Genomic DNA, 19,215 nt, shown 5'->3' with positions numbered 1-19,215 from the left:
TTAGTTCCAAAGAAAAATAAAACAGAGAGTTGTATTCTTTATAAAGAATTTGTCTTCCTCAACTTATCAATTAACATTAACTCATCTACACATCATGAATAGAATGAAATTAGGAGTGGATAGATAACAAAGTGTTACAGTGAGGAAGCATCAGTAAAAGAGATAGAGCATTCTCTCTTCATGTGAGACAGTGCATCAATGAGGAGAAATCTATTGTATTAATATTACCTCCAAAAAATGTTAAGATAATGTCATTAATTATTTCAACGGATGCTACAAAGTCCAGTATAATATGTAAAGATAAAATTGTATGAAATGTCTCAATTTTTATTAACTTGATCATGAAATTAAATAAAAGCAACTGAGTTGTAAAAAATTGAAAGCCTGATACAAAATAATTTAAATGACATAATTCTATGTCTTCGAAAAAAATTAAAGTTTAAGAAATCAGTTAAGTATAAGTATTTATACAAATTTTATAACCTTTCCTTATACCAGCAAAGTACTTAGAGAGTAAATGATAGATAACAATCTGTTTCATTATTGCAACAAAATGGAAGGAAGAAAACAATAAATAGAAGGGTTCTATAAGACAAATGTATGATCAAATGGAACATAATTAAAGAGCTTTATTTTAATTATATATTTATATAAGTGTATAATAGGACAAGAAGACTAAATAAAATCTATATTTGTTTTCTTTATATGAACACTAAATAAATATTCTAAACCTGTCTATTAAAATTAATTTGGATAAAATTCTTTTTTATAGTAAGTGGAATATCAGAAAGCAGACTTAATAAAGTTATTTTAAAGTTAATCTCAAAAAATAAAAACAAAAGCAAAAATATAACCCTGAAATTCTGGTTAATCTTTGGCAGTTAAAGCTCCCCATAGTCCATCCATCCTACTAACTGTAACTATAAACTTTGAATATTTTTTTTTTTTTTGAGACGGTGTCTCACTCTGTCGCCCAGGTTGGAGTGCAGTGGCACGATCTCGGCTCACTTCAACCTCTGCTGCCTGGGTTCAAGCGATTCTCCTGCCTCAGCTTCCTGAGTAGCTGGGATTACAGGTGCTTGCCACTGCGCCTGGCTAATTTTTGTAGTTTTTCTAAGTAGAGATGGGGAACTTTGGATACATTTTTTAGAGTAAAAAAAGTAAATTAAAAATACCCTAGTTGAAAACTCTGAAAATAAACAAGTTAGTTTTTTTTAAGAGAAGTCAAAATTTGAAAAAGCAACTGTTATTAAAGTGATTTTCACTATTTTTTTTTTCCTTGGGATATTTTTTCCCATTCACAGAGTGGAAGAGCATAGGTGACTACAAGTCTTGCTAGACACTCTGCTGTCAATTTGGCTAGGAAAAGAACAAAAACAAAAACAAGTAATGGACATTCAGTAAATATTAGCAGAGACAAAGGAATGTTACAAAGGAAGCAAATGGAAATTTTTTAAATGAAAAATAAAATATCTGAAATTAAACATTTATTAAGTTCAACAGCAAAAAAAGAATGATAGTAGGAAAATATGTTGAACATAAAATAGTATGTCCAAAAAGCCAGATCTCACTTCTTATTGCCTACAAGGAATCAACTTTGAATATAAAGAAAATGGTACAAATTAATAGATAATAGCAATTCCCCAACATAACACAGAACAATGAATGAGACTAAAGAGATACTTTGAAACAGAAAAATAAGGAAACCTCAAAACGTGAAGGACAATATTAAAAGGTCTAAAGTATTTGTAATTTCGGTACCCAAAGTTAAAATTGGGGCATACTTCTAAATACCCAAAGACTTTCAAAATCTGCAGTACAGTCAATGACATACATTTACGAATGAAAGAAGCTCAGCAAATTCCAAATAGTGTAAGTGGGAGCAAAATGCCTAGGCAGATAAAAAGGGGTCCCTAGAGAATTTCTGGCCTTCTTCACAAGTGTTTACATTAGATCCTTTTGTGCAGATGAGGGAACCTGCCCAGGGCTTGTCTGGGCATGCCCACAGTGGACTGGAGCCTGACATGCTCACTGGGGCAAGTGGGTGGAGCCATGAGGAATTCATGCCTTGCCCAGGGGAGGAGCCTGCCCTCTTGAGCTCTTGTGGTGACCTGGGAATCAATGTGTGAGGTGGTGCTTTTTAGCAGGAACCCCTCTCGCTTTGCAAATAGTTTTTTGTTTGTTTTCCTTTCTGCCCAATAGAGCCCTGCTCTACTGACCCTTCAATGTGCCCGTGTGCCTAAACATTCCTGGTCGTGTGAAAAGAACCCAGGTATTAGCTGAACTAAGGAGCACAATTCTGCAACATTTTGGCACCCAAACACGGGGCTTGAGAAATGGTGAGTAAGATGTGAACAAAAACGCCCCCTTTTTTCCATTATCTTCTAAGCCTTTGTGTCCTCGGACTTTTTCTGAGAGTAGGGGAAATTGTACTTCCCTCCCCTCCACTCCTGTCACTTACAGGGGTCAGGAATGTCAGCCTTTTCCTGTTTTTAAGGGATAGACAGGTGAACCAGAGGCTCCCTGCTCTCCTCTTAAGTTCCTCGCCCTGCTGGAGGAACCCATTTCCATGAGAATAAGATTTTCTTCCTGCAGGCATCTTTCCAACTCTGCACTTTAAACTTTTCTGCCTTTCTCTACCCTGCCAGCAGTTAACTTCTAAGTGAGAGTTTTGTTTTTTTTTTTTTTTTTTTTTTTCCTTTTAGAAGACATTTTACTAGGCCAGGAATTATAAGGATCACTGTTTATATTCTCTGTAAAGTTTTAATTATTAAAAATGATTCATGAGGTTGATCTTAATCTGTAGCCAATCTAGTGTGCTTTGCATGACTTTCTGTATGGTCAGTAGCAAACTTTGCTCAGGTCTCCATCTAGTTTTACGTCTTTCAAGTGTGACCTGTAACCTCATGGCAATGTTTCGTTTAGCCTCCACCATTTTACAGTGGCAGCTGGGTTCAATCCTGGCTTAGGGAATAAACTCCTTCTGGTTTGATATCTGGATGACCTTTGCAATTTGTTGATTCTTTTCCCCTCAACAGCCTTGGATTTTTCTTTCCCTGAGCCTTTAGTAAAGTTTGAAAGCCAGAAATATTGGCTGCTTGGCGTAACTAAAACCAGATAACAAGGGATTTAAAACAATTTTCTTAAAGAGCACACAGCTTAATTAAAAGTGTATATCCAAGTTATAGGCATATTTAAAAGGCCTTTATTTAATTTTTTTCCCCCTTGGATTTTGTTTTGCTGGAAAAAGGGTTTTTTTTCTCAGTTGGCTGAATTCTTTTTCTCCATTTTGTCTTGCCACTCTTTTTGATGCATGCACGTGAGGCTCTAAGATAACTCTGGGGTGCATGGGACTCCTTGAGAAAAACAGAAGGCACCACTGACCCCTTTTTGGGAAGAAATCTGTTTTCCTCATGGAACCCCAGGAATTAAAAGCAGATAGATCCCTCTCAAAATCTGTTTTTGCCTCCCAATTATGCCTGTTTATTACGCCCTAGAAGCAGCATGTTTTCCTAGCCCTGTCTCTTAAAGGGATCCGCCTGGAGGACAATAATCCTATTAGGAGACTGGCCAATGAAAAACCTTGTGGCTGCTGAGTTTTCTTCTGCCTGGCTGTGTAGTTATATATGTGTTGTATTTGTGATGTTTATAAAAACAGCTCTAATTGGCCTAAAGAAAAATAAGCACTTGGATCAAATATTTTTTAATGGAAAGATAAAAGCTGTGGTAGCTTTTAGTTCTCATGACTTTAATCTTTGAGAAATAAAAACAGCCTTAAAGATTATTTGGTGAAATGCAGATGTCATCAAAATTTAAATAGGTGGACTAAATTATGCACGTCAGATACTAGGTTTGCTAAATGTTTTAAGGCTATAAAATGCTTTTTGAGAATCATTCAATTTGCTGGCTTCACAACTGGTAAGGCCCGGAGACATATGTTACTAACCATGCCCTTAGTTGTGCTGGAAGGAGTCAAACCTTGGCTGCACCTAGCACATAATGAAAACAACTTACCAGGTTTTACTTTAAAGGTAAAAATTGCTAGGAGTTACCATTATAACATGTAATTGAGACCACTAAAAATATATTTACATTTGAGTTATGTAAGAACAGTAAAATATGTTTTTAGTAAAAGATTATAAGAAGGCATAGAAATGTAAAATTCTGCCTAAGGTTAAAAGATTGTTTTGAATTAAATGAGATAACAGTAAAAGTTCAAACAAGTTGTGGAAGGATTGCAAAAATTAACCTTGCAAAGGAAATCCCATGTGTCAACATATTGACTAAATTCAAAGAATATTATATGGTTTTTCTGTAAATTCAGCATTGAAATAAAAGCACAACAAGGTACTCTTAAAGCAGTAAGCTACTCTTCAGCAAAATTTGTAAAGTGTTATAACAGATTTTTGCTTTGAGAATTTCTGAGTCATCATTTTAGCAAAGTAAATAACATGGTAATCTGGAATCCTATTTCATAACATCAAGTATTTTAAATCCCTGACATACTTAACAGCCTTCCCAAAATCAAACTTCAGTTTCAAAATTGTCTTTCTTGATACCAGACTTTTGGATGCTACAGAGGACACCTGCAACATCAAAAAAAGTAAGGTAAATGGATTATCTGATATGTTTTAGGTACATGGGATTGACAAAACAGTGTTCAATCCTTTTTAGGTTGTATTTTTGTGAATAATACTAATATACGTTCCAAACTTTTATGGGATTTAAAAAATTCTAATGTTTGAGCATATACTATCAATCATAATTATAGCTATTATGTTAAGTTATTGTAAACCATGGAGATAACCAAATTTATTTGTCAATCATGTTTCTGACTGCAACTACCCTGGACATTTTGTTACTCACAAACCATTGTTGTCTTGTTTTGATCCTATCCTCTTCACATGATGTTTATAATCAGCTATGGAACTTTGACAGGTGTTCTCAAATGCAGGCTTCTGATAACTTTGGAGATTGTGACATTGGAATAAAGGAAAAACATACAGGACTCATGAAAATTGAAATGTTCATGGATAGCAAGCAAAACAAGAGTTAACTGAATGGACTGAACTAATAGAAAACTGAAGTAATCTTTTTAGCTTTTGCTTGGAATAGCGCTGATCATTGTTTTGTTTTTCAGAGTCCAGGAAACTTATTTTGAACTATTTATGACCTTTAATAATTGAGTAAGGTGTACACTTGTGAACAAAATTTGGAGCATTATTTGTCTCTCTCTGCCTGGCTTCTCCAGAATTTGGAAACTAATATTGAGTATTCTTAACTTATGGTAGTATAGTCATTTGCATCAGTGCAATAAGAATCCTTTTTCTTTTGCAACAGAATGCAATTGGAGAAACCGGTTGTTTTACCAGGCGTTGATTGGAAATGTGTGCTTCCCTTTAAGCAGTCAAGCTCAACTTGCAGAGCTGATGGGAACCCCTTGGGAAAACTGGCCTCAAACGTTTGTCTACACAGTCCACGTACAGGGTTCTTAACCTGTGGTGAGTAAAGAATGTCACTTTCCAACAGGCCCAGACATCATATGCTCTTGGGACCTCAAGAAGAGAGGAGTTTACCCAATTCACAGGTGTGTGAGGATACAAATCTAGGGCTGGGCTCAGCTTTAAATGGTCTTATCTGAGATTCTTTGTGAAACAGATTTTCATGAAAGCCAATCTAGAGGGCCTACATAGAAATAATTGTTTTTGCTGCACTTTATGCACATAATCAAGCCAATTATAAGACTCGAGTCTATATTGCAAGCAACACACTCCTATTATGATTTGTTTTTAACAGAAATGAGGATGAGACAGAGAGAAATTATGTTTCAAAACTTATCATCATTAGTTTCTAGACTTATTATTTCTTTTTAAGTTTTTACCTACATTTTAGACTGACCCTGCTTGTGCCTGTGAACCAACCAACAATCTCTGGCTGCAGCTCAGAAAGGACAAAAGAGGATGGGTAATGTAAAAATCTGGATCAGTATTTTAGTTCTGAACAATTATCCTGCAAATCCTGCCAGCTGATGGGAATAAATAGGATGCCCATGATCCGGAGGTTTACTTTTTGGGAAAGTAAAACCAAGGGAGCTAACCAAAGCAAAACCCCATACACCCAAATCTTAGCAAGCATAACTATAGCCACCAGTTATCTGGGTGTGTCACAAGACACCCTTTTCTTTCCTTTGTTGGAGGAGAACTCATTTCCACAGCTTCACTTTAGCATTATGGCTTATGTTAAGGAGTCTATGCAACTTCCGTGCTGAGACACGTTTTTGGTCCCAAAGTTAATTCCAAGCTTTGTGTCAAAGGCCTAAGAAAACTGGATCTTAGGGATCCAGAAGCCAGACAATAATGAAAGTCAAAAGGCACAGCATAGGTGAGCATGACTAATTCCCGCTGATTAAGCCAACCTTCCTGTTTCATGGATAAAGGTCATGCTAGTATCCATGGCATAAATGAGGTCTAGAGAATTAAAAGGCTACTGCCAGCAGGGGAGATAGGGAGGACATAAGACAGGGCAGCTATTCCCATCCCCTAGGCCCCCTGTTAACATGGATGAAAGCCACTTTGACACCCATGGGTGGCACCCTGTCACAGTTGGTGGGACTCAGCAATACAGGGACAGAGGAAAGAAAGAGGAACAACTCACTTTCTCTCCCTCACACACCCTGAGTATTTGCTAGAAAAAGAAAGGAACCAGGCACACATGCTCCCCTATTTCTAGATGAGTAGCCATTCATCTTTAGTCTGCACCCTTTTAGAACATGTCCTGAACCCCTGGGACTCTTCTGAAAAAATGCCTTCTTTTTTCCTTTTTCTTCCTCTGTCCTCTATTCATTGGTAGGTAGGTAATGGTGTCCCGTACCACAGAACACTTCCCTCAGATGCATCCTTCAAACTGGGAGGAGTTAATTTCTCAAACCGTAGACTAATTGGCTTAGGATTAGGTTCAGGGGAAGGGAACACAGAAAAGTGACATGCCAGCAAAAGGGTAAAAGGTTTTTTTTCCCCTTTGGGCTTTTGGCCTCTCTCTCCCTGTGCAAACTGGTAAAAGGCCTCTGGATTTTCTAGTTGTCCTTACCCACTGCTTGTTTCATTTTGATACATATTTTCTAATAACCTGTTTGTCTCTTCTCACCTTTAGGCCATCAGACTGCAAACAGTCTGCACCTGGAGCCTTGGATGATGGCCTTTTTTACTGGGAACCCTGAAATAGGCCTCTGAGGGAAATCTGATTGCCATTTTCCCAAAACAGCTTCCCTGTCAATAGGAAGCAATTAAGATTTGTCTTCATCCTTATCTTTATCCTTATTCTAATGGCAGTTAGAGGTACTTCTTTAGAGGGGGGAATGAGACAGCCAAATGGCTAGGCAGATAAAAAGGTGTCCCTGGAGAATTTCCTACCCGTCACACAAGTGTTTACATCAGATGCTTTTGTGTAGATGAGGGAAATTTCCCAGGGCTTGTCTGGGTATGCCCACAGTGGACTGGAGCCCAACATGCACACTGGAGGAAGTGGGTGGAGCCACATGGATGTCATGCCTTATGCAGGGGAGGAGCCTGCTCTCTTCAGCTCCTGTGGTAACGTGGGAATCGATCTGTGAGGTGAGGACCCGTTAGCAGGAACCCCTCTCGCTTCGCTGAAAGTTTTATTTTTCTTTTTGCCCTATAAAACCCTGTTCTACTAACCCTTCAATGTGTCTGCATTCCTAAATTTTCCTGGTCATGTGACAAGAACCTAGGTTTTAGCTGAACTAAGGAGCAAAATTCTGCAACATAAAGTCTAAGAAAACTATGCCTACATCCATTAAATCAAATGTTAAAAAGCAAATATAAAGAAAAAGTCTTCACAGCACTAGAGAAAAGTGAAAGATTATACATAAAGAAGTAATAATTTGAATGGATTGTCAGAAACCATGACTAGAAGACAGAGGAGCAACATTTTCAAATTTCATAGAGAAAGGAAAAAAAGAAAAGAAAAAAAAGAAGACATAATAAAACACCTGTCAGTTTAGTATTCTATACCCATTGAACATAACCTTCAATAGAATGTGAAGTAGACATATTCAGGTGAATAAAACATCAAGAGAATAATAGTTATGTTCTACATGAAATTATAAAGGAAATTTCTCAGACTAGGTGGAAATTATACTAGTGAGAAACAGATTTGAAGGACTAAAGGAAGAGATGTTAGACTGACAAAGTCAATTTTTAAAAGCCAGATCTAACTTCTTATTGGCTACAAGGAATCCACTTTTAATATACAAAAATAGGTAATAATTAAATTGCTAGAAAATACATTTCAAATAAAGAATCAGCACATGTAGCTTGGAGAAGATATATTAACATAAAAAGGACTTCAATAAAAGGAGTATTATGAGAAGACATTTATGCAGCCAAAAAACACATGAAAAAATGCTCACCATCACTGGCCATCAGAGAAATGCAAATCAAAACCACAATGAGATACCATCTCACACCAGTTAGAATGGCAATCATTAAAAAGTCAGGAAACAACAGGTGCTGGAGAGGATGTGGAGAAATAGGAACACTTTTACACTGTTGCTGGGACTGTAAACTAGTTCAACCTTTGTGGAAGTCAGTGTGGCGATTCCTCAGGGATCTAGAACTAGAAATACTATTTGACCCAGCCATCCCATTACTGGGTATATACCCAAAGGACTATAAATCATGCTGCTATAAAGACACATGCACAGGTATGTTTATTGTGGCACTACTCACAATAGCAAAGACCTGGAACCAACCCAAATGTCCAACAATGATAGACTGGATTAAGAAAATGTGGCACATATACACCATGGAATACTATGCAGCCATAAAAGATGAGTTCATGTCCTTTGTAGGGACATGGATGAAATTGGAAATCATCATTGTCAGTAAACTGTCGCAAGAACAAAAAACCAAACACCGCATATTCTCACTCATAGGTGGGAATTGAACAATGAGAACACATGGACACAGGAAGGGGAACATCACACTCTGGGGACTGTTGTGGGGTGGGGGAGGGGGGAGGGATAGCATTAGGAGATATACCTAATGCTAAATGACGAGTTACTGGGTGCAGCACACCAACATGGCACATGTATACATATGTAACTAACCTTTACATTGTGCACATGTACCCTAAAACTTAAAGTATAATAATAATAAAATAAAATAAAAATTTATCAGAAAAACAATATCAATTATAATGTATATACCTAATAAGAGAGCCTCAAAATATTTGAAACAAATCTGACAGAATTAAAAAGGAGAATGGATAAATTCACAATTATAGAAAAAGATTATACACCAGTTTCTTAATAATTGATACAACCACTGGAGAAATAATAAGAAAGCAAAAATAAAGACATAGATCCAAATAACACTTTGTACTAATCGATATTTCTAGAAAACGGCAGTCAACATTGTTTTCCAGTGTTCATGTATATTCACCGTGGTAGACCCTTTACTGTATATAAACCTAATGTTGATAAGTTTAAAAAGATTAACAATTTATAGAGTGTATTATCCAGTTACAATGAAACCTAATTAAAAATTAGTGATTGTACTCTAGGAAAGCGAAGCTCTTTTAAATCATCCATTAGTCAAAGAGGAAATCTCTAAAATGTAAATTCTGTGAAAAGGGAGTTTAGTTTTACACACTGTTTTGTTCCCAGCATCTAGACGAGTGACTGGCAATTAGTAAATGGTTAACAACTATTATTATAAGAAATGCCCCAGGGGACAGAAAGAAATGATAAGGAAATATGCAACGATTTTTCATGAGAAATAAATGATGAACAGGTTTTTCATGAAAGATGTAACAGAGGCCCAGCATGGGGCAGGATGGCAATACACATTGGTCTATCTCCTAGGAAACACACAGATTAATGGCTAAAAACACACACCTGCAAAAGACAATACTTAGAGTTTACAATCAAGACTCTATTATGAACTCTATAAACTAGAGCAATATTCTAAAATTATTCATTCTTTAGTTTCGTAATAGAAAAAACTTAAGAAATAATAAAGCAAAGTTTTTTTGTTGTTGTTTTTTGGTCAAGCTTAATTGAAGTGATTTGTGTTAACGTGCTCAGTACAGTAGCTGGTTCGAAACAAAGAAATCAATGAATAATACTATTATCACAATTATATGCTGCTAATGCCAGAAAGACTAAGCATCTGATTCCTAACATCAAGGTTTGTAAGACTGTGTGAACTTTGTAACCTCACTTAATCTCTTAGATATATATTTTCTTTAAGGAAAACATGGGAGAAAAGAGCATTTGTGTGCTATGGAGCAATTTAGAACTCATTTCTTGGGGGAAAATGGCTAATATAATATTAGTATTGTGATTAAATGGATTAGGAGGTTCTACAAAGAAAAGTAGGTTAATTTAGAGAATAAATGTAAACTACAAATACAATAACTCATTTTATCAAACTATTTTGGCGTTATGGATTTTTACACAGTGAACAAAACACACTTGATTTTCTTTAGGAAATGATATACTATTATTAAGAAATGAGTATATAGAGGCTTAGCTCTATTTTTGAAATGACTCTCTAAGGTCTTACAAATTGAAAAAGCAAAACCCAAGACAAAAAAAAATTAACTTGCAAAAGTCAGTATTATCTACAAGAATTAACAAAGAAAAAGACTCAAATCTCTGAATATTTAATGTGTGGGTTTATGAGGTTTTTTTTTTTTTTTTTTTGCTTTGTTTTGTTTTGTTTTTTTGAGATGGACTCTCACTCTGTCACCCAGGCTGGAGTGCAGTGGCGCGATCTCGGCTCACTGCAACCTCTGCCTCCCAGGTTCAAGCGATTCTCCTGCCTCAGCCTCCTGAGTAGCTGGGACTATAGGCGCCCACCACCATGCACGGCTAATTTTTGTACATTTAGTAGAGACAGGGTGTCACCATATTGGCCAGGCTTGTCTTGAACTACTGACCTTGTGGTCCACCCACCTTGGCGTCCCAAAGTGCTGGGATTACAGTTGTGAGCCACCGTGCCCAGCCAAGTTTTTTCATATGTTGTTCGATTTGTTACTTTCCTTTGTCTCCGCTTCCCCTCTCTGAATTAAAATCAATGCCTTGATTTGTCAAACAAATATGTAGTGAGTACCCACTATGTATAAATCTTTGCATCATTTGCCACAAAAAAAGGCTGATATCAATTATATAAAGCATTAGAATGTACTAGAAACAATAAGGAAAAAAAGTGACAGATTAATACAACAGAAATAGAATATATCTAATATTGCTTTAAAGTTATAATTTGTAATTTTAATTCAACCTGTAGCAGTCTGGTTAGTTTTAAGTATTTATTGAAATTCTATGGACTGTATTTGTAAACTGAGGATTAAAACAAATAGCCTGCAGATTTTCTGTATGGACTTATTAGAATGGTATATATAAATTGCCTGCCTGATATAAAGTAAGTCACTTCATATATAGTAGTTACTGTTACTATATTTGGGGAAAACCATGAAAGTTTCATGAAAAAAAGTGTCCTTTGAGCTTTTACAAACCAGCTTAGTAGGTAGAGTCTGAAAGTTAAATTTATGTGTGTGCCCGTGTGTGTGTGCACCTGTGTGTGCCATGGCCCAGCTGGACAATCTGTTCAGTTTTACAAACTACCCATCAAAATATGTGTTTAAATGCATAAATTACATAGAAATACATAGTATTACAATAAACATGAAATATGTTGACAATTATTACAGTATTTTATAAATTGTAACATATATATGCTTCTCATAACACAAATAAGAAAGCATTTAAATCTAGGCAAGTTAAGTTTTATGTTTCAAGAAGGATTAGTGTAACGAATGTAATGGCTGAACATTAAACTCTAGGCTGGTTTTTAACTGCCTTTTACATATTGATCAGCAAATGATTGTGAATGGGCAATGATGGAAAGTAACTTCTTGTCTCGATCAGAATTGGAGAACTCTGAATTTGAGTGTTTTGTGGCCTAATGACTATTGCCAGGCCCAATATAGCTCAATAGATGGCCAGTTTTATGGCATAGCCATCTGTAGAGAGGAAGATGGTAATCACTAATGTTTTGTTGATCAAAATAATTATGATTTTGCAATAAAGATAACTATAAATGGCTTTTTGAGGTATCTGCAAAAGATATATCAAATGAAAATAATCTGAAATTTCAAAGATGTGTTGTTTCCATGCCAGATCTCAAAATCCCTGAATTTCACACACAGATTCCATGAACTCCAAGTTAAGAACACATGATCTGGATGTTTGACAAAATACCTTCAGCAGGAATAATGAAAGCCCTGACATTTCTCTGTGCATAAAAACTGGAAAACTTTAAAAGTAATAAATCACTAAGTCTTTATAAAAATCGATGAGTTAGGTGTGTATTAGCTTATATCGCAGATGAGGAAACTGTAACATGGGATGGATAAATAATTTGCTAAAGTCACAGAGATTGTGAGTAGGAAACTGGAAATTGAACAACAGCTGTATTGCTTCATGGTCAGTGGTTAATGCTTCAATAACTATACTAAAAGGCTTATTTAAAAGGCATTTTCACAGATGCATTTATTCTCTTCTACGTAATTAGTAATGAAATTTTAGTAATATCTGTAGCAAAAAGAACCAGGTTTAGGTTGTTGTACAAAATGGCAAATGCATAGAGGGTCAGTTATACCACGAAAAGTTTTATGAATACTCAAACTCACCTACTAATGGCAACAGTGAGAGAATGTGGAGGTCATCCTGAAGAGACATCACCCAGGCCTATCAAATCTACCCACTCCTATGTTACTTTCTCATTTTTAATTTAGCATTTTTCATATGCTGCCATGTATATTGCCATTTTTCACTCTATATGATTTGGGAAGATTTTCTTTAAACAATAAAACAAAATTATTGACCACACCCTCAACACTAGGTGATCATATATTTTAGGCTAAATCATTTATCCTTATATAAAAGGAATAATATCCCTGAAAATATAGAAGACTAATTGGTATATACATGTGTATACATATATATATATGATTAAATCAATATGTATATTCAACCTGAGAATGACTTTTTGATATCACAATACCCTTGAGTATCAGGTTTTTGAAAGGATCTCAGACTTCTAGAAGTCCAGTCTGAAAATGTAATCTTTGGAAACACAGGTATCAAAAGGTTTTCAAAATATTTGAGTGTAAAACAATTATTTACTAATGAGTTATTAATATTTATATAAAGCATATAGCCATTTGGGATGTTAAATATTTTTATGTTATCTTTTGTGGCACTGTGAAAGATTGGAGTCTTTCATGTCTATCACATTGTCATTTTAAAAGACACTAAATAAATCTAAAAATAGTAATTATAATAACTAGTCATCAGAAGATCTAGGCTTTCAGATGTTAAAAATTATGACTTAGTCACCTTCATGGAAGCATTTAATTGAGCAAGAAACTCAATGTGAAATTCATATGTCACTACCAAAAACTGTCATAAATCAATGTGCTTCATTACATTACTGCCATAAATAAGTGGCTTAGGTGGAAAAAGAAATATGTTTTGTGATATTATTCAGTAACCCATTTTAGCATTTGAATCTTTAAAAAAATCAAATCCAGCTGGTCATGTATATCTCATAGATTGCAGGTCTTTTCCATTGTAGACTGACTGCAATTTGGAAATGTGGATTTGTCAACCAGGAAATGTATGAGATATGAAGATGCTGTCTGAGATAGTTGGTCCTTCAGAAATCTAATAGAGCAACAGTCTAGATATACTGAGGAATAATAGCTATATGTTAATAAATTCCATAATTGTTCTCATAGGCTCAGTGTGATTCAGCATAGGAAACTCATAAAACATTGCTATGGCCTTTAGAAGACTGAAATGCAAGTCTCCTTGAGCAACAGGTTACTGAAGAGATCTCAGACTCTTACAAGTCCCGTCCAATAGTGTAACACATTTATGTATATCCTATATCCAATAATGTAACTAAACTTAAACTACCTGATAACTAAAATTATTTGGTAAAGCTCCTATATTTCATCCACCCTAAGACAAAATAATGCTGGTTAAATTTTCATTTTAAAGAATTGTTTGGTTATTGGCTAAATTTTAATGAGCCATGATCTTAGTTTAGTAAATTTTTAACATAAAATTATGCTAAACAAGATATGATATATAAACAAAAAGACTAATTTCTTAGGCTTCTTTTTATGGTGCACTTTGCCATTTAAAAATTAAATTTTTATGCTATAAATTCAGTAAGGTCATACATACATAAAACTTTCTATAATAGTCTAGATTTTGAGATGGCTTGAGGGTCAGATGTAAGGAAATTTTACATAGGTTAGACTGTGATTAGTAGACTGGATTGTTTTTTTTTTTTTTTGAGTTGGAGTTTTGCTCTTGTTGCCCAGACTGGAGTGCAATGGCATTATCTCAGCTCACTGCAACATCCGCCTCCCGGGTTCAAGCAATTCTCCTGCTTCAGTCTCCGGAGTAGCTGGGATTACAATAGACTGGATTTTATCAAGGAATGTATTTCTTCTAGAAAATAGATACACTTTCAAAGATACATTAATTTACATGAGAGCTTGCCTGTGTGCACAATAGAAAGCCAAAAATAAAGAGGTTATCATCTAATGGCACAAAGTTTTCATATTTCATAAGCTTGCATTTTCTTTTCTTATTAAACACCGTCTCACCTTTCTTTTTCAGGAAACACTTTCTGAAAATGTCAGAACTCTTGAAAACATGGATGAGGAAAAGCATAAGGACTGCTTTATGCTTGTCTTATGAATTTTAAAAGATGTAATTTAAAGGTACTTTAAAGTGATATTTGTGCCCTTGTAACTGATTCAAAGTAGACTGCTAAGGACAATAAGTAATAAGAGTCTACAAATATCAATAAATTATGAGAAAAAACGGTCTAATGGTACTTAAAATTGCATTGTGATTTATTAAATAACATATTGAACAGCTCCACCTGTAACATTAAGATTCCATTTGAGCATATAGAAAATATATTTATCGCAACCTGAAGTGATTTGGAAAGTACGCTGGGAAGGAAATATATTTACAAATTAGTCTCAGAGGGTAGGTATCTTGTAGCCAGATAGAATAAGAAGAGAGGGAAGGGAGATTTTGTTCAAAGGGGGAGCATAAGCTAAGGAATAAAGCCACAAACAATGATTAAATTAGGTAAAGTGCAATTAGCTGAATATTGCATAAGCATACATATGGGAAGAAGTGGAAAAAGGAGTGACAATATGAAGCCAAAGGGTTTGAAGTGTTCAAGATAATACTAGGCTTCCTAGCCTATTCCGAGACATCTTATTTTAGAGTGCAATAGATAAGAACTCTAAGGATGAAAGTAGGAGACATGCATTCTAGTCTACGTTTTGGTTAATGGACTGAAAGTGAAAGATGGACTGAAATTGGGGGATGGAATAAAAATGTGATAGAATAGAAAATAGAAAAATCAATTAGCCTAATGTGATTGATACTTAGAGAAAATATGGAAAATAGTAAGTTAGTGATATATATCTTTTCTAATTCACCAGGGTGAGTGAACAAAGGAAATCGGATTTAAAAGTATTCATGACATATATGCAATAAGGTTTCTCAGTCAGACATAGCAAATTGAGGGAAGGGAAGATTTAGAGGATTGTAAAATGTCTGCTTGTAGACTAATAGGGTATCAATAAGCCATATGAGCAATAATTTGAAATCGTTTTTTGTAAAGTATCATGAAGGTAAACCCTGTTTAGAACAAATTAGATTTGAAGTACTTGTGACAAATGCAGTTAACAATGCCTTTATGCAGCTGGAAAATTGTTGCTTAGCAGAAAAGCTTGTGCTGGACAAATAGATGTCCAAATTGAATAGATGTTTTCTTAAGCTGAACTAATTGAGACAAATATCCTTATTAAATCAAAAAATTAAAAATTGAAATAACTTGCCTATGATAGGGTAAATAATTTTATTAATATACACAAGAAATATGTGATGTATATGTGTATGTACATAGGTATACATAGTAATAATACTTACATAGTGCTATTTTTAAATGATATTTTACATAGTGCTTTTTTAAATGATTTTTCAATCATTGTTGTTGGTCTGTGTTATTTTAATCATCAAAGCTGATTGATTTCGTTTTTGTGGTTTTTTTTGTTTTTTTGAGGTGGAGTCTCACTCTGTCACCCATGGTGGAGTACAGTAGTGCGGTCTTAGCTCACTACAAACTCCACTTCCCGGATTCAAGTAATTCTTGTGCCTCAGCCTCTCGAGTAGCTTGGATTGCAGGCATGCACCACCACGAGCTGCTAAATTTTTTGTATTTTTTTGTAGAGACGGGTTTTGCCATGTTGGCCAAGCTGGTCTCAAACTACTGACCTCAAGTGATCCGCCCTGGCTTCCCAAGCCCAGCTGATTCCTGTTTAAATAAAAACTTACAAAAATCTTCCCACAAGTACTTTATCTTACAATTTACTGAACAATAGAGGCAGTGAAGATGTTTTTCAGAAAGCAATTGTGATCCTGACATTTTCTTCTTATAATCCTGTGCTTTCCTCATTTTTTATATTAAAAGTAATAGTTCTTGTGATGGCACCTAGGATTTGTAACAACGTGTACCCTCATTTCCTGCATGACCTTTTTTATGTCACTTCTTCAGATGCAAAGTATACTCCCTCAGTGTCATTACATTATTTGATTTTTGCCCTGTTCCCTCACCTTTCCATGTGTTTATTTGCCTATGCCCATCTCCTAGTCACATTTTATCTAGTTAACACCAACTTGACTTTCAATGCTGTTCAAGATTTACCTCAATCTCAAGTGTTTTCTCTTTATATTCCATACACGCTTAGCTTGGCTGCCAATCCTCTTGGCTGCCAAAGAATCCCAAATTATCTCTTTCAAAAATACAAGAAATAAAGGATGGAGGATAGGAAGGAGGGTGGTCAGGAAAGAACAAAGAAAAGAGGGGAGAGGAAAAAAAGAGAGAAAGAACGAGAATTAAAGTTAAGGAGGAAGAATTTCATACTGAATTAAAATTGATAATATTCAGGAATGATTTTATAGTAGGCATACAGTGATAAATATTAGTTAAATTAATGAATTATTCCAAAAGATCATGATTTGTAAAAATTACCCTGAAGCATTTTAGAAATATTACATTGAAGTAGGTATGCAATTTCAAAAGAAACTGGACTGCAAAAATAGCCATTGTGTGTACCTGTGGACCAGAATATTATATTTTGCTTAAGTTTGAAGTGTTAAAGTGCCCAACTTGCTCTTATTTTAACCTAGCAAATTTTCAGCAGAACTTAAGTTCATATAGTAGTTGATTTTTTCATTTCTCACAACTGTTGGAATTCTGTTTTATTGAAAATTATACAATAAAATGTTAAAAAATCTTTGTTCCTGCAGTTATGTAATCTTATGCCAAAGTCAATAAATTATTAAATTAAAATCAAACCCACTAAGCCTAACAATTTGAGAAAATGATTATTAAAACATATACCATTTAGAAGGGCAATGCCTTTTTAATATTATAGTGAAGAAAAATAACCCTATCAATTATTTAATACACCAAGAATACAAGGATATAAAATCTTTTTCTCTCATATATCACATTATCTGATGTATTTAGCTGTGATGACATTCCAGAAAACATCACTTTTTAAAATTTCTAAGATTTTATTATGTTGCTAGCAAATCGATTTTTTTCAAGTACTGTAACAAAATCCCTAAATGGGCTTTATGAGAACTATTTTCAGTGTGATATTAATCATATTTTATTTATCATCCATACATAGATGGTAGCTTATCTGGTATTCCTAGTGTTTGAAGTGAAGAGTAACACACACACACACACACACACACACACACACACACACACACACATCCCAATACCAATTTAATTGATAAATATATAATCATTTGTTTTCAAATATTTATGTTGATACTTGCTTGTGTACTTACTTGTAATGTAGGTCTGTAAAAGGGACTATTTTCTTTCTGTGAAACTGAAGCTTAAAGCAGTGCTTGTCACAAATTCAAAATCACCTTCCTTTGTCAACATTTTCAGATGTTTTTGGCTCAGTCTGATGAGAGCATCAGTGCAGTAAAGGGATCTTATTGAAATGTTTTAACTAAAGATAAAATGTCACCGCTAGGAAAAAAATAAAATCAAGGAAATAAACAGAAAATCAATAAATGTGAAATGTAATATAAATTTATATAATAACAATGTAGTATGCTATAAACATCTCACTTTGTAAAATTAACAAGAATTCAGTGAGGCAGATCATTTTCTATGTGTTCAGAAGTCAAGTCTTTGATGCCTAATTTTTATATTACTTCATTATAATATCTCTACTGAAGCAAAATAATTGCAAATCTTTTTGAATGAAATCAATTTATCTTTAATTTTAGATAATATTTGGTATAGTTGGCATAGTTTTGTCACAAAGCATAGCTAACATCAATGTAGCCTTACGACTTCAAATGTCTTTGTAATTATAGATCTTTTCTGAAATTGCAAAATTTTACTTTGAAATTATTGTTAATATTTACGTTGCACAACCACAAATGTAGAAATAAAATTATAAAGTCTCCAGATAATGTTTTATTTTAACCACACATATGTTGTGATAGTTTCAAATAAATGAAAGCTCTACTGATTTATCATTTTCAACATCTTCACATTATTTAAGTAATATTAATTATATTTATGTAAAAAACCTGAATAGTCATAAAGAAAATTTAATAATAATGTATAATATATTGTTATCATCTTTTATTTTCACAAAAACACCAAGGAAGAAGCAGTGAGTATTTTTTATTTATTTTAAAAATTAACTTTTCAATAAATTATTTAGGAATGACTGGAAATGTGATGAGACAAAGAAGCAGTTGTCACTGTACACAAACATGAAATCAATTACCTTTTGGAGAGTTTATGATGTGTGAGAGCTAGTGAAGTTACATTACAGAAGAGCATATAAAGAAATCCAGATCTGTATATATTGTAGTATAGTTTTAGTATAAATCTCTAAGATTACACTTTAGACTAAGCCACATAGTCAAACTGTTGTCTATTTATTCCTTTTGAAGATTGAAACTCCCACAACTTTGGCAGACCAACTCCTCAGAAAACATTATTCTTTGACATCAATATGTTTTGCATGAAATTGAATGGCAAG

The 19,215-nt window shown here is 34.3% G+C and overlaps 1 long non-coding RNA gene across 1 annotated transcript; it reads left to right on the top strand.

Moving 5' to 3' along the window:
• The first annotated feature begins 2,056 nt into the window (after positions 1-2,056).
• Positions 2,057-18,629, top strand: LOC109023826 (uncharacterized). Its single transcript, XR_008673041.2, has 3 exons — positions 2,057-2,339; positions 5,341-7,610; positions 14,723-18,629. It is a non-coding gene; the product is annotated as an uncharacterized lncRNA (long non-coding RNA).
• Positions 18,630-19,215: the final 586 nt, after the last annotated feature.

Source organism: Gorilla gorilla, chromosome 19, assembly GCF_029281585.2.
Source record: "Gorilla gorilla gorilla isolate KB3781 chromosome 19, NHGRI_mGorGor1-v2.1_pri, whole genome shotgun sequence".
Classification (NCBI taxonomy): domain Eukaryota; kingdom Metazoa; phylum Chordata; class Mammalia; order Primates; family Hominidae; genus Gorilla; species Gorilla gorilla.
Note: the sequence above shows the minus strand (reverse complement) of the source record. Positions and strands in the feature narration are given on the sequence as shown.